The sequence below is a fragment of the Marmota flaviventris genome, chromosome 6, assembly GCF_047511675.1.
Source record: "Marmota flaviventris isolate mMarFla1 chromosome 6, mMarFla1.hap1, whole genome shotgun sequence".
Classification (NCBI taxonomy): domain Eukaryota; kingdom Metazoa; phylum Chordata; class Mammalia; order Rodentia; family Sciuridae; genus Marmota; species Marmota flaviventris.
Window position 1 is genome coordinate 141,580,156 of NC_092503.1, and position 16,177 is coordinate 141,596,332.

Sequence of the window (16,177 nt, forward strand, 5' to 3'; positions counted from 1 at the left end):
TTTACTACTATTGCTCTCATTGTTATTTTGCTTAGGGCAATTTGGTAATTTCAGCAGAAGAATAGTGAGAAGCAATCAGGATTAGGCAATTCTGTGCTCCTGCTTTTTTGAATGTGGAAGATCACCACGGGAGAACCTGCTTTGGTCTCCAGGCCTTGACACCTAACCCCAGGTACATGGCTCTGGAGACACAAGGATGAGTAAAAACATGGTCTCTGCCCCGAATCTCACAGTCAGCAAGACACTGGGGACAGAGGAAGTGATGTCCTTGATTCTGAAGAGTGCCATGTGGAGAAGGATGTGGGGAAGGGAAAACAAAACGTTCTTCTGGGCAGAAAAAATAGTTTAAGTACAGGACCTAGAATACAAAAATATGAAGCTTTTGGGTGGGGGGGGAGACAGACTAGGACAGAGAGTGTGGCTGGAGGGTAGAATGCTGTGTCAGGTTGGGGTGTGAAAGGTGTTGACCCTGGAAAAATTGGCTGGAGCTCCATTTCATAGGCTGTTGTGGATTGTGGGCCCCCCAAGTGCCTCGAAGCGGGGCCCTGATGTGAGCGGCCCTGTGCTTGAGAGAGAGCACCGCTAACCCATTAGAAAAATTGAGGAGACAGCATGTTTGGCAAAGTGCACCATGAACCTGAAATCTGGTGCCCTCTTTAATGGAATAATTTCTTCCCTTTTTTGATTTCAAGAAATTTTGAAGCCCTGGGCTTGTGAGCTGCCTTCTGAAGCAGTGTTAAGTGACAATTAAGGACAGGGGGTGTAGCTCAGCAGTAGAGTACTTGCTCAGCCTGAAAAAAATAATAAGAATGATTGAAAGGTGGTAGGAATATTTATTTGCAGCAGATAGAATTCAATTAGACAATGTTTAAACTTCCTTAATTGTATTTTACTAATTTCAATTATTTTAGCTCGTCGGAAAGCAGAAGTCTTTAGAGGAAGCTCATTTCTTTTCCTTCAAAAATATTAGTAGGTGAACCCTGGGAGTCAAATGAGGATGACTTATTCATTATAATCTTTCGTTTGTATGTTAGCTGGAGCAAATGCAGGCTAGGAGTGGGAGCAGGCAGATAGCTAGCTAATTTGCAATCTTGATGACCCGATGGGAGAAAACTTTAGGGGCTGGAAGCTTCTCGTGGAAACAGAATTTGTTCATAAGATGGGGCTGTCTTACAGCTGTTGCTAGCAACCTGCTCAGCTGCATAACACGACCTCAACCAGGTAGCAGCCCTGCCCTGCAGATTCTCCCATATTCTGCTTGGATCCACCTCCCTAGGTATTGGGGAAAGGGCCAGCAAGGGGAGAGCATGTGTCCAAGGCTTAAAAAATTGGAGTGCGGGCTGGGGTTGTGGCTCAGCGGTAGAGCGCTTGCCTAGCATAGGCGGGACCCGGGTTCGATCCTCAGCACCACATAAAAATAAAGGCATTGTGTTGTGTCCATCTACACCTAAAAAATAAATATTAAAAAAAAATTGGAGTGGATGTGAAAAAAGTCAGATAGCAGGCCCCAAAGTCAGATAGCAGTGACTTAGTAATTATTATAGAGAGAATATTCCCTTGTACGCCTAGGTTTTCAGGGGCTTCTCTCCTCTGGGGAGGAAATATTAATTTTTTTATGGGCCTGACTTTATACATTTCATAGCTTGTACTCACAGACTAAAGGATCCAGCTGAGAGGGTTGTGAAAAATGTGGGTAGGCCCCCTGTAAATTTGGTGGGTTGAGTAGAATACAAACTTTAATCATTTCACACCACCTAAAATGGGTTGATATATTTTGTGATTTTTACATATTCCTGACAATCTTTTTTTTTTTTTTCCCTGCTAATTTTTTAAAAATCTGTTTACTCATTGGAGCTAGAATTGTGCAGGAGAAAATGAAATTCTGGTAAGCTGAAGAGAGTCATTGGGGGACCAGGCTTTGGGATAGGGAAGCATCTGGAAGTGTTGCTCATTGGATTCCTTTTGCATGTGTGACCTGCCTGGTTATATGCTGTTGGGGGAAGGAAAACACAATTTATGTCCATGTGTAATGGCCACAACCACAGATAGAGGCTTAGCTACCTTTCTCCTCTTTTTAAAGATAAGGAAGTGAGGCTTTGAGATGTTTAATATTTCTGAGATCATACACTTAGTGAAGTCAGCCAGGAAGCCTCGTGGCCCATTTCCACATTTCCATAGTCTTACAAGACAGTCTTTTTTTTTTTTTGGATGGTGCTAGGGATTAAACCCAGGTCCTAGGTGAATGCTTTACCACTAAGCTACACCCCCAGCTCAAGGATTGTTTTTTGTTGTTGTTGTTGTAGATAATTTCCCTCCATCTTGGTACCTGGAAAATTCCTACCCCTTGACTCAACTCATTTGTCTTGATTCTTTTCATCTTGCTTAGGTTTGAGCATCCCATGATATTTGATTGCCTCCAACTTCAGTTTGAAATAGCCTCAGTTGAGCAACTTCTGTATCCAGGACATTTGGTTTAGGCACGTGGAACATGGTGGTTCTTGCCTTTGGGGAGTTTACGTTGTGAAAGGAATTTGCAGCCCACGTGGACCCTGTGCCAAGTTCCCATGGGAAGGCCAGGGCTCACGGAAGCACACGGGACTGGGTCTGTGCTTCCTGGAAAAGCACAAGCAGGGGCTGAGGTCCCAGCGGGAGAGGGCAGGTGGGTTTGCAGTTCAGGCTGTAATTTGGTGTTGAAGATGATGTACTAGAAGATGATAGGGTTGGAGGTTTACGTGGGGCCAGGGTGGGGTAGGGCAGAAGTCCACCTTTCCTTCTGTAAGTGGTAGGGAGTCCTTTGTTTTTGAGCAGAGAAGTGACAGGTTGGCCTGCTGAGACCTTGGCCACATCCTCAAAAGGGAGAGTGGGGTTTTTGCATCTGTGCTTTGATGGCCACAGTGTCCCCTTCACTCCCTGCTTTTGGCCTGAGGCAGAGAGTGCATCCCAGGGCAGCTGGTACAGGATGAACCAAGTGGCCATGCTCAGGATCTCTGAACTGCCTAGAGCCACTTCCCTGATTTGCACACAAGGAAGCTTTATTTCTTTATAGCCACCAACGTGTTGAAAAGCTGAATCACATCCTCTGGCTTAATATTTGACTTCATAGCTCAATTCTAGGTGAGCCACCTTTGAAACAGATGATGTCCTATGGTAGGAAAGGTGTGGCCTGGCAGCTGGATGCTCAGGTTCCAGTTTGCCCGCCCCCCCCCCCCCCCATTGGCCTGGAGGAGATTCCTTTTGGGGAGCTCATTTACTTAAACAATGTATGGTGTTTACAATGTTGGTGAAGGGGCTTGTATATAATATAGTGGCCTTCCTGAAGGTATGCCTCAAAGCTTTCCTGCACGTCCATGTCCTGAGATGTGTGGTGTTGAGTAGAGTTGCTGGTCCATTAGGATGACAGGCCCAGAGTGCTGTGGACTTGCCTGTGGCCCCCCATGTGTTATAGCAGCAGCACTTGAGCTCATCTCCTGACTTTCCTTCCCTGGCCCAGTTTTGGAGTCACGCTGAAATTTTGGATGCTGGTGTTTCTGCCTCCGTCCACAAGTAGAGAAGGGTCCTTTCATCTGACCTAACTGGGACAAGAGCAAGTCTGGATGTATAGCTTTTACTGATAATTCCCCCCAGATCATTTTGATCCTCCTTAGCCAACACTCCTTCCTTTAAAAACCTGCAAAGTAGTAGTAAATCCCCTTCCACTGCTCTCCTTTGCTCTCTTTAGCCCTCTGGTAAAGCTGGAAGTGCCTAAAAGAGAGGCAACCGGAGCCAGGGCCGACCTAATCCACACACTCTGGACGTCATCCCTGGTGACTCAGATTCAGTTGCATTTGTCATTTCACAACCACCTGCATCTGATCCTGCTCTGCGGGGAAGCTGCCTGGCGCCTGGTACTAGGAGCACAGTGCTCTTCCCAGGGAAGGCTTTTATGAGCACTGGCCATGGGGTCCATTGCTGAAGGATGCCATCCCTGCCTGCTCCCCATTCTCTAGTCATTTTTATGAAATAAATAAGTGCCATCATACACCAGTCACGCTGAACACTTTCTGTGCATTTTCTCTGCAGCGTTCACCACAACCCTATCAAGTTGGTATGATCTTTGTCATTTTGCAGATATGGAAGGTAGGCTTTGAGGAGATTGTACTAATCATTCCATGTACTCTGAAGGTATAGAAGACACCTTAACCTTCACTTTCTGTACTTCATCTCATTTAATCTTTGCCTCTACTTTATGATGTCATTGTTATTTCCATATTACAGATGAGGAAGCTGGGACTTAGTGTACTTAACTAGCCCAAGGTCACTTCAGCCAGTGAGTCGAAATTCAAATCCAGGCTAGTGTACTCCAGTACATGTGTACTCTTAGTTTCTGCTCTTCTGCATATGTTTATTAAGCAAAAATTTTTCTTCTTGGGGGCTGTCAAAGCTGATGGCTTTTGTTGGTTGTGTTTTCTACTGCTTTTTCCATTGTTAAAGGGAGTTGGGAGAAGGCAGGTAATGATTATTTAGCGCTAAGTATTAGGCACTTTTTTTTTTTTTTTTTTGCGAAAAATCTTGTTTTTTATACTAGAGTGTAAGCTCCATGTAGTCTTTTTGTTCTTTTTAAACATTTGTATTCACTGATGCATCCCTACCACCTACCATAGTGCCTGGTACATGCTGGCTCACTGAGGGAATGAATGAGGCAGGGGTTATTTGACCTGGTTGGCAGGTGGAGACGTTGAGATGGAATGGTTGGGTGACTCAGCAGGCACACATCGTGGGTGAAAACAACTTCTGCCCATCCTCTCTCAGGTCTTTTTTCTGAACAGATCTTTTTTAACACGTGTAAAATGGATGCAATCAGATCTATGTTGTGGGATTATACAGCATGATGTAAAACATATAAATACTCAGCATCAGGCATAGCGCAGATGTCAGTAAGCAGCCTTGTATTTGTCATGATTAGAGCCATTCATTGTCATGAGCCTTCATTTCAGGCAGAATTGTTCCACAGATTAGTAAAGGTAGAAATTTGCTAGCCACAGAAACTTTTTTCTTTTCATTTTATTTATTTTTTATTTGTTTTAATTAGTTAAACATGAAAGTACAATGATCTTGACATATCAAAATTTGAATCAGATCCACAGAAACTTTTAAAAGCAAATTCAAATAATCGAATGTTCCTATCTTTGCTTTACTATTAGGTAATACAAATAGTAATACAAATAGTCAGATTGGAAAAATCAGTTCAGATCTATCCGGGGATGCTGTTTAGGACTGGCAAGATTTGATTAAGCTACGTTTGCATCTTTGTTTATAATCACAGAGGCTTGAGCTGGGAAGGGCCATAGGGTCCATGGTTCATTTACTTTCCTTACCCTCCCTTAATTGACAGGTGAGGAAGATGAGGCCTGCATGGGGGGCGGGCAGAGCGGGGTGTGGAGTGGTGTACTTGGGTGGTGGATTACCTTAGATGTCTGCATCCTGCCGAGCCAGGAGCCTGAGGTCTTGTCCTCAGGGGCCTCGTCTATACACTTGTGTGGTGGAGACACAGTTATCCTCCTGTTAGGGTGTTAGTGAGCAGATTATATCATTATTACCACAAGCCGGCAAATCAGAATCACTCCCGTGTAAACGTTCCCACTATAGAATGTCCATATTCACTGTAGATAATAGGAAGGCCTATGAAGAAAATCAAAATGACCTGTCATCCCGTTACTCAGAGATCACCAAGGAAATAGTCCTAAGGATTAAAACTTTTTTTCCCCATTAGATAGTTTATTACTTTGTTGCACCTATGACTCATTCACTGAGGAAAAATTTAAATGAACTAAAAGGAAAAGAAAGTAGAATTATTTACTCTCACAGGTCCCAGATCACCATCGTTTATGCTTTACTGTATATCTTCTTCTATCTGGTATGGACAATTAAAAAAAATTTTTTTTACACATGCCTTTAAAATTACATCCGTCTTTTCAAAATTTAATATAATATGACAGGTCTTTTCTGGTGTATTCAAATATTCTTTGACACAAAAACCACATTGTCATTTGGCATAATTGGGGGGAGGGTGGTCATGAGCTAATGTTTTAATTATTTGACATCCCTTGGGCACTCATTGAGAGAGGGGAGAAAAGATTTTCCTAGGTTAAATGAAACCAATCTAGGATTAAATTATGATTATGGAGTTAATCAGCAATTTATTTATTTATCGAGGAACCAGGAATTAAACCCAGGGGCATTTTGCCATTTAGATACATCCCTATACCTTCTTGCTTTTTTATTTTGAGACAGACTCTTGCTAAATTGCTGAGACTAGCCTCTAATTTGTAATCCTTGCCTCAGTCTCCCAAAATGCTGGGATTACTGGTGTACATCACCCATCCTGCTAGAAATTGATTTACTTTATAGAAGAAAATACTGAACTAACTAAATGTGTTTGTATTTTGGATAGCATATAATCTTTCATGGTACAAGTGAGATTCAACAGTGAATAATGGGACTGAGGATATAGTTTAGTGGTAGAGAATTTGCCTGTCATGAAGGAGACCCTTGGGTTCAATCCTCAGCAAAGCAATAAATAAGTAGATTATTTAAAAAGCAAAACAATGCAGAACAAATTGAGCAGTTAAAAAAAAAAAAAGTTCTAAAGGATCACACTTGGGGCTGGGGATGTAATGAAGTCCTGGGTTTGAACTCTAGCCTTGCATGCATGCATGCATGCATACATACATACATACATACATACAGGGTCAGACTCTCTTGAGAAGTTTTTCATTTTACCTAAGGCATATATGTTGTGGATATTCCATATGGTGCGATATATTCCTTATTTCTGGTTTTTATTTTAGTGGTATATTTTGCTGTAATCAATGTCATGCTATTTAGATATCCTAGAGTACTTATTCTCAAACCTTTCCAAATATAAGAGTCTCTTTTAATGTTCAAAACAAAAAGTCCAGACCAAACAATTTTAATTATATGTTTAGGATCTGTTGGGGAGTGTAACAACAAAAAACTCTTAATAACATTTTAGTGGAATTTATCTTTTATTAACTATAGCAGTGTTCTCATACACTTGCAAGATAATAATACATGTATGTGTAAATTTACTTGGTTCGTAGATGCTTGGGAATACCTTGAAATAACTCCCTGGAGGGCTCTGCCCTAGAGGAAGACTGGTTCTACATGTGAATAACTAAGGTCTAATGTCAGGAAAATGATGATTAGATCAGTTACTAGCTGCAAGTAGAAGTCACTGACTCCAGGAATGACTAGAGTCAGAGAGGAGCTGAAGGCCACTGTATGTCACAAGCCAGGAAGAGGCATTTTGTTCCCACCTGCTCATAGATGGAACAGTTCCCAGTGTACCCCAACACCACCTCTGTTTCAGAAGAAAGCATGGACTTGGAGAAGTGAACTGAATCAGCCAGACTGTCAGAAACATTTCAACAGGGCCCTGCACATACTCCCCTTGGCCCTTTTAATTATTCACCGTGACCTCTTAGAGAGGGCTGCATTTGTTAGCTCCAAGTTCAACCTTGATTACAGTTAATGAAATGATGTTCTTTGTGCCTTGGTTTTTCCATCTCTAAAATGGACAGAATATATTTCTTGTATCATATTCTTACAAGGTGACATAATAATGCCTCTAGGTAGTATTTCCTTTCTTTCTAATCCGTACCAGCAAACAGAAAAACCTTAATAAAGATAGAAGTTATTGTCCTTTCCATAAAAGTATCATAAATCTAGAGAATTTCTAGGCATCTTGAAAATTACTTTAAGGCAGGGCAGCAACTTAAAGACCATCTGGCCCATTGAACCTTTCTCGGAAACCTTCTCTTCATTCTCTTATGGTTGTCTGTTCCTCTTATTAAAATGAGGTGCTGGACAAATAGTTATGGTTACTTACCAGGGGTGCTTCTTCTCTCTGCATTCTTGGTTTCTCACAACAGCTTCGTTGCGTTGCTTAACTGCCCAGGATGCTGGTGGGGGAGGAGCTGACTCATTGCTGATGTTTCTGTGTTGTTGTCTCCAGGAAAAGCATCTCCAAGTCTTACCTTTTTCTGAGCTCTCGCTAGGAGCAGGTATTTTGTTTACTATTTTAGTTACTATCTGTATATTTTTCAAAAACATTTAATTTGCCTTTCTTTGAAATTTTTATAGCCTTTTCAAGTTGCTCTAGAGAATCATCAGCAGTTTCTTAGCAAAGCAAGGTAGACAGTATTTATCAGCTGATCTTCGGAAAGAATAGAGTTTGGGAAGCCAGCACCACTTTTAAAAGATCATTTTGTTTATATATTTTTGCAAGTGCTAAACATAGGCAGGGAGAATTGCTTTAATGAAGTAGACCTGGTGGGAGAGGTGACAGGTGTCTAGAGGGCCAGCCAGTCTCAGTTAAAGGACTCTGGCCATCTGTACAGTGGGACCAGTAACCCCTCACCTTTGTACTGTGGGTGAGCTTCACACCCAGATACCTTCTTGAATAGAAAAAAGAGGTGATTTGTAGGGGGAGTAGTGCCCAAAGTCATGAATAATAGTCCTAAACACTTCTAAACCCATAAAGAGTGCATAGATATCTATTAAGAACGGACTGAATTCTGGACATGATGCTTTCAAGGGTTCTGTATTACTAGGTGACTTTTAAAAGGTTGTTCTTAATCAAACATGTGTTGCCCTTAGAATTTTGTTTAAAAAGTCTGCATCAGTTCACATCCTCCTTCAAGAGGGGACAGTGAAACAGAAACCTGAGGGGGAAAGATAAAGCCTCGGCACCTGGCCTCCTCCTTTCACTTCCTTTCCCAGCTCTGCCCCTTTGAGATGTTCTTCCAGAAGATGGAGGAAGCTGCTGCACTTGGGGTCATCACCCTGGATCTGGGGCCAGGAGTGGCTCAGCACTGGGAGTTCCTTCCCCAAAGCCCAGGGCTGACTCGTCACATTTAGCCACTGTCAGGAGGTGGGCAGTCATGTCCCAGGGCCTGCGAGGAACTGGCAGGAGCTGCAAGGGGAGAAGAGAGTAGGGCTCCAGCTGATGCCTCCTCCCTGCCCCCTGGGGTGCAGTGTGGAGGGGGGCAAGGATAGGGAGTTGAAATCCTGGAAGGACAGCTGGAGGGGCTGTTAACTGCCATTGTCTCTGTACAGACCAAGGCATGGTTCAGAAACTGGCTGCTGGCATTTTCTCATCAGATTTTGGCATTCAGGGGGTGCATCTGATAAGTTCGTGGTTGCTAGTGTGAATATAATATGTATGTATGTTTTGGGATGCCTGATATATGAGCAAAACTAAGAAGCCAAATGTTAAGAGAGTTGTTGGTTTACTGAAACTAGCTTAACTGGCCCAGCTGTTGGAGTCATTTGTTCAAACTACTGCAGGTAGTAATTTCTGTTTGTTGTACTAAAGAAATGACTTGGAAAGGTGCAGTATTAGATGAAGGCACGGAAGGCTCCACATTGTGCTCTCCTGCCTGGGGCGCTGGAAGGAAAGGATGGGTGATGGGAGTCTCTGCCCTGGCCTGGCTCCTCCTCTTCCTCTCCTCTAGAGCTGTAGCCTCAGCGATCCAAGTAGCTGCCTGGTGCAAGGCCGAGGGGCTGGATTTTTAAGTATTTCTCAGTAGTTTTCAGTGTCATCAGTCATCACTTCCAGAATTCCTTTTCGTTTTCAAGGGTACCTAGTCTAAGCGTTTAGCTCCGTTTCAATGGCTCTCCTCACTCTCTTATGCCCGGACAGGAAGATTAATAATGTTAACTGATTTACTGTCGCTGCAAAAAAGCATTAGTTAATTAGACTTTTACACCTCAGTCAGATGGCATTAGACACCCTTTGTGCACTCTAACTCAAGGATGTTAAAGACCTAAATCTTTGAGGGGGGAAAAAGAAAGAAAGAAAGAAAGAAAAAGGACAGGCACTTTTCCAGTTTAAGCTGCATGTTGGTCCATGTTAATTAGGCATTTGTGCCTTAGTCTGGAGGTGATAGAAAATGCCAGTTACTGTGGTATTTAACTGACATCAAACTCCTGTCCAAATAATTCAGTTGGGCCCAGCCTTCTTTCTTAATTGGTGGGAAGGAAAACTTCGGCACACACCCAAACTAAGGAGGAAACTGTTACTTTCGTTGGACATTTAAAAATTTCATTCTGAAGGATCTGAGGAGCACGTGTATATTTTTTAAATTAACTACCCATTTGGGATTTTTAAAAACAGTAACAACCAAAATCTCCCCTAAGCCTTGAACTACTCAAAATTGATTAGTTTTTTTTTTAAGTTTTCAGTAAAAAAACTTTAGTCATTGCTGTTATCCAAGGTCAAAAAGTAGTTATTGCTATATCCGAGGCCCATATAAAGTATCTCTTTAGCACTGTTTTTTTTTTTTTTTAAGAGTTCTAGAAATTGTCATTTAATTTTCTAGGTTACAGTGAGATTTCTTATCAATACTAGAAATTCATATGTGGATTAAAGTGCCAAGCAACATATATATTTTTAAAACCAGTATATGGTGGCATATTAAAAGAAAAATGACACGATGGTTTGGCAGGAGTAATTACAGGAAAAAATTTTTTAAAGCAACTTCTTCCTAGTTTTTGGAGAAGGTAATCCTCAGTGACAAGAGTGTAGCTTACCTTATTCATGAGGCATCTAAAACAATTCCAAAAGTAATAAAGACTTTTTTCTAACTCAGGGTAGCCTTACTTGACTTAAACCTCACTTTGTATGAGTTTCTAGCCAAAGGTTCACACATGGGAGAGCACTTCATTTTTAGTACTGAACTACTTTTTGGTGCACTGGATGAATGTAATATGTTAGCACTGCTGTAGGGCCCAGAATTGCTTGGCTGCCCCTTGCCCTGCCTGCCTGGTACTGGCTGAAAAGGTACCATTGTTTGTTCTGCAAACACTGGGTGATGTTTGTTTCCAAGGTGACTGATTCTATTGCTACTCTTTAAGCAAGGGGGGATGGGAGAGAGAAAGTTGGCTTTAAACACCTTGAGAGCATCCTGTTCTGGATACAGTCTGTGTATGTGTATATGAGTACGTTGAAATTTTATTTTAACTAAGGTTATTGGAGAAAAAGGGATAGTATAGAAGTGGGAGAAAAACAATATTGGGAAGTCCTGATATTGAATTCAATTTATTTACAGTGAGTTTAATAGTAAGATGTTAGAATTAAAAATCTGATTAGACCGAGGTTAACTGTTTTTACATTTGGAAAACTAAAGGGAGGAATAGTATTTAGACGATAACCATTGAAATGTTAAGTTTATTTTTTCATGGAATAGTTCTTCAGCTGTAACCTACATATAGCTATTAAGATAAATGCTTTAGAGTATAAAGTCAGTTATTGATTAGGTAAATGGTCTTCAAAAAAGTGTGAGAAAACATGAAATATAAATACATTTTAGTTTTAAATTCTGTTTTAAAAAAAAACTTAAAAATTTGTGTCAAATTTCCAGAGATAACAAAATATACCCAAAGCATCTTTTCATGGTGATATATATTGACTTAATTCATTAAACTTTGGAAATGTGTATTTCACATCAGTGAGAAATTTTAGGTTCTAATTTTAAAAAAAAATTCCTTCTTGGCCCACCCCCCACCCCAGCTTTTTTTTTTTTTTTTTTTTTATAGTATATGGATGCTGTTAACAGAACTTTGCCTTTTCACTCCTATCGGGTTTAGTACAGTTCATGCGCAGGTTTCAGTAAACATTAACTACTTTTATCAGGGCTTGCAGTGTGCTGAATGGTTAGCAAAGAGTGTGTACTGCAAGAGACAGATGAAAATGAGAGAGTCCAAGGTCACATGGATGTTGATTTTTTTTTTTTTTTTTAATTATTGAGAATTTAGGAGAAAGACATCAGTATCAACGCTTAGTAAATTGCCTCTCTTTATGCGGGCTGCTTTGCCTCTGCTTTTGTGTATTCGGTTTAACAGATGGGTTCAGATGCTCCATCTGAGTGGCAACACAAGAGATTTCAAGATTTTTTCTTCTTTTTCCTGTCATTAAGAGGGGGGGAAATCACTCTTCAGGGCATCCTTCTAGGATGAAAAGTGCTCAAGGCCCAATGAAAAAGTAATGTAACATTTATCATGGTGATACTGGAGATTCTTTTCACTGTTACAGGGATTTCCTTTTTTTTTTTTTTCTTTCTCAAAGATAATTCGGGATTTCCTTGTGCTGGTCAGTTTGGTTTCCGCAGTTAGCACAGTAACTCATAAACCAAGTGCTATAATGAAATATTGCCAAATATAGAATAAGCATGCAAGTTTCGGGTATCGTGTAATATTCCAAAACTTTTGCCTGTATCATTTTCGAAAATAGGAATGTGCTTATTTTTAGTGAAAAGGATATGCAACTTTTAGACATTATTGACAGTAAGAATTGTCTGCTTGCCTTTCCAGTCCAGCAGGTATGGAAGCACTGACACTAAGCAGTGGGCCCTGGTCATGGTTTTCTTCTCTTTTCTCCCTGGCTGGCTGGTGGGTCTGCCGTGACTGTGGGAGCCAGCTCTAAAGCTGCTACACGAGAGTTTTCTGTAGGGTGGCTCCCCTGCACGGAAGCACGGAGTTTAGGCTTCAGAAGTGCATTTAGGTCCTGTGCTCTCGGCCCAGTTGCTTGCCTGGTTGACCCAGCGCTCCGGGCCAGGGGCCTGTGGAACGAGGGAGCAGGTCGGTGGCCTGGGGTTCCCTGGGAGGTACAGAGGAAGACAGTCGGCGCCGAGCCGGGCCTCACAGCCATTGTGCACCGAGAAGGCACTGAGCAGGCGTGCGTTCGCACAGCTGCCGGAGCCGCGGTGTCCCGGCCCTCGAGGGTTTGTCCGTGCCCTCCCGGGCAGAGGTAGCAGGCAGCCGATGGTGGACACTGCCCTGGGTCAGCGGGTTCTGCTGCAGCGGGACCTGCTCCACCGCCCGCCCCTTCTCGGCTCCCGCGAGTGGGCAGCTGGGCCGTCAGTCAAGGCGGCAGGCCCCGATTGGCTGGCTGGTCGCCGGGGGCGGGGCGAGCCGGCCCTTGACGGCCTTCCCCCGCGCGGCGTCTCTGCCCGCAGAGCTCGACGCGCTGTTCCTCCAGAGAGGCGCACGGCACCCTGTGGCCGCTCGAGCAGCAGCCTAACGACGACCAAGGGTCTTCAGGAGCTCGTTTAGCTACTGAACCTCAAAAAAAAAAAAAAAAAAAAATCCCCTCAGGGAGAGATTAGAAGTGCGTCCTGAGCTAGTCCCCTTATACTTTATTATTATTACTTTGCTAATTTGAGGACTTTCAGCTCTACCACTTTTCAGTTTTCGGAAGTTCTGCTTAGGCATTGGCTTGCCCGCGCGTGTTGTGTATCCACCTCCCAGAATAAGTCGGTTAGAACATTTGGCCTCCCTGCTGACTGTTTTGGAGTGGAAGCAGCCTGAGGCTCGGAAGCGCCCAGCCAAGGCCTGTGTGACAGGAGGGTGGTCGCCCTTGCTGGAGGAGCCCCGCGGAGCAGCCTCCACACGGAGAGGCTGGAGAATGGCCCCAGCCTGGAAGGGGGACGTGACCTGCTTTCCAGAGAGAGAATGGAGGCAAAAGGCCAAAACAGCCGAACCAGCTGCAGGGCTGCTGGGTTTACATCTTCCCGGGGTGTCAGGCAGGCGCTGTCGCCCACCGTCCTGTGCTCAGAACCATGTGCCTGTCTCCTGAAAGCGGAGCCCGCTTGACTTGTCTCACTGCTCTGTTTCAAGTCTCTCCTTTTCCAGGATCAGTTTAATTATAAAAATGAGCCCATTCAGCTGGGTCGTTTCTTGATGTTCTATACTTGAAGTGCATCACCAGTGGGGATACCGTCAGCACTGCTACTCATGGTCAGAGGCCACCGGGCTCTGCGGCTTCTTGTTAAGTGTGCCTTGCCTTACCCACAGACAGTCCATGAGGTCAGCCTTGACCACCTCCCGGCATGTGCTCTGTAAGTTGCCACCTCTGCAGTCATGTGACTCAGACCCACGCTGAAGCCAGGGTCACTGACTGCCCCCAGGGTTCCCCCACCCAACACACACATTGCAGGGCACTGTTGCATCCTAGAACCATGTCAGTGACTTACAAGGCAGGGCCTGGCCTCTCTACTTTTGGAATTTGTCCCATTTTGCTGTGCTGCCTTTGGTGATTAGTTTTCTCAAAACAGTGATCCTTTACCAGGGTGAAAGCTTTTCTACACTGCAGAAGCCAGGGCCCACTCCAGGAGAGTCTGATCCATCTTGTCTGGGTAAAGGCTAGAAACAGGTAACCTGCCCATTTCTGTTGGAGACTTCTGATGAAACAAAAGAATGTGTTTCAACCTCTAGAATTTTTTGGGAAAATAATGTTGAAAGGGTTAAGAAATGATAAATCACCAAAATTCTCCCATCTGATACTTACTTGCAAAGCTGTTCTCTATTAAATGAGGTATTGAGCTACCTGTGCTATGACCTTGATAGGCCCACGGCATTGGCAGATGTCAGTGCCACTAATTAATTTTTTAAGAAGTTGAAGCTCTTACAAAATTATCAAGGATGCTCAGTAGCTGGTACCAGATGTTTCTTTTGTTAAGGGAATGGAAAAGCAGTGTCACAGGTAATTGGGCTATGGATGTTTAATACCTTGATCTGAGGCTGTGGGTTTTGGGATGATTTTTAAGAAGGGTTAGGGAGAGTGCACATTCTGGTTTCTTATGTGCCCCCCCCCGCCTCGGCCACTTGCAGTATTATCTTATGTGGAGGTGTTGACTCAATTATCATTAGACCCAGCTCCTGTTAGAAGAGAGTAAATGGTACTTGGGGCCTCTTTATCTGTATGGTTTTGCCACAGCTGAGGTGACAGCCTGTTCTAACTGAATTCAGTCCTTTTTTCCTCCTTCACTGTGGAACAACAGGAAAGTCAGCCGCTCATCTTGTCGGGTACAGACTTTACAGCCTCTGAACAGCCTTTGCTTTTGCAGTTTATGAATGCACCATTTGTTGTTTAGAGTACAACTGTTAGATACAACTGGCCTCTGCAGCCCACTCTGCCCAAGACCAATGAACATCGCTGTGGCCTTTTTTTTTTTTTTTTGCATAGGCCAAATTTTTGCCTTAAATACCACCATTTTGTTCACACTAGAATTTCTTTGACCCAATTTACATTTTTCACATGTAAGTTTCAGAAATAAGCCTTTAATTTGTTCAAACTGTTGGGTTGGCAGTCCTGAATAAGTGAGAGTATTGAAGGAAGAGATTGATTTTGTGCCTTAGTTATGTACATGTGCTTAAAAAAAAAAAAAAAAACTCAGACATGTGACTATAGTTTTATTTTAAATTGGCTTGAAATTGTGAAGTTTTACTACTGTTTTCTAGGTCTTATATATATTTCTTTTTGACCTTGCACATCATCTCTTTGTCATCAAGTATTCAGTTAAGAATTTAAGATTGATCTTAAATGTTCTCATAACAAAAAATGAGTATATGAGGTGATGTGTTAATTAGCTTGATGGAACTATTTCACAACATATTTGTACATCAGAACATCTTGTGTACACTGTAAACATGTACTTTTTTTGGGTAGTCTGAGGATTGAGCCCAGGGCTTAGTGCTATACCACTGAGCTGCACTGCCAGCCTGACAAATTATTTGTCACCTATGCCATAATAAGAAAATTATTAATTGAAAAAATAATTTAAATGAATCTGTCAAAAACTAAACTCTGTAATGTGGTATTCTGAAGTATTTGTAGACAACTTTATCCTTTTTCTTTCCTCCTGAACCAGGGTTTCCTCCAAAAGTGATACTATTAATGTTAGAATTTTTACTAGTGTTTTTTTCTCTTTCACATGTACATTTTTGGCCCTATGTAATTAATTATAATAGATATTGTGTTTTGTTATCTCTGTGGGCACAATTCCTTCTTTACAGTTCATTTCACAGTATTTTAGTTAAAAGAGTCTTAAAATCTTTTTCTTCTGTGTTTTAAATATTCAGCAACTGGGCCAAATTGTTCATTCTAACTGCTATCAGCCCTACTTTGGCTGAGGAGAAGAATTTCTGTTAAAATAGCACTAAGTGTCCTACAGCAATCAACTCCACATCCCTTGATATCCTGGAGATTCCAGAAATGAAGCAGTCATTTGCTGAAAATTAAGATTTCCATATGTAAATCTTCAGGTAGATATGTTTATTTGATGTCTTTCAAAGATGTTATGGAGACCCTGGGTTGCACTTGGCTTTTGCTAAAATG

The 16,177-nt window shown here is 42.4% G+C and overlaps 1 protein-coding gene and 1 long non-coding RNA gene across 8 annotated transcripts in view; one reads left to right on the forward strand and one right to left on the reverse strand.

Annotated features, from left to right (window-relative positions):
• Positions 1-16,177, forward strand: part of Rreb1 (ras responsive element binding protein 1) — a 179,523-nt gene that overhangs the window by 64,554 nt on the left and 98,792 nt on the right. The gene's annotated exons all lie outside the window — the stretch shown is intronic.
• LOC114102671 (uncharacterized) lies at positions 656-8,090 on the reverse strand. The gene is made up of 3 exons (XR_003584560.2): positions 7,889-8,090; positions 5,445-5,538; positions 656-791 (listed from the first exon to the last, which is right to left on the reverse strand). It is a non-coding gene; the product is annotated as an uncharacterized lncRNA (long non-coding RNA).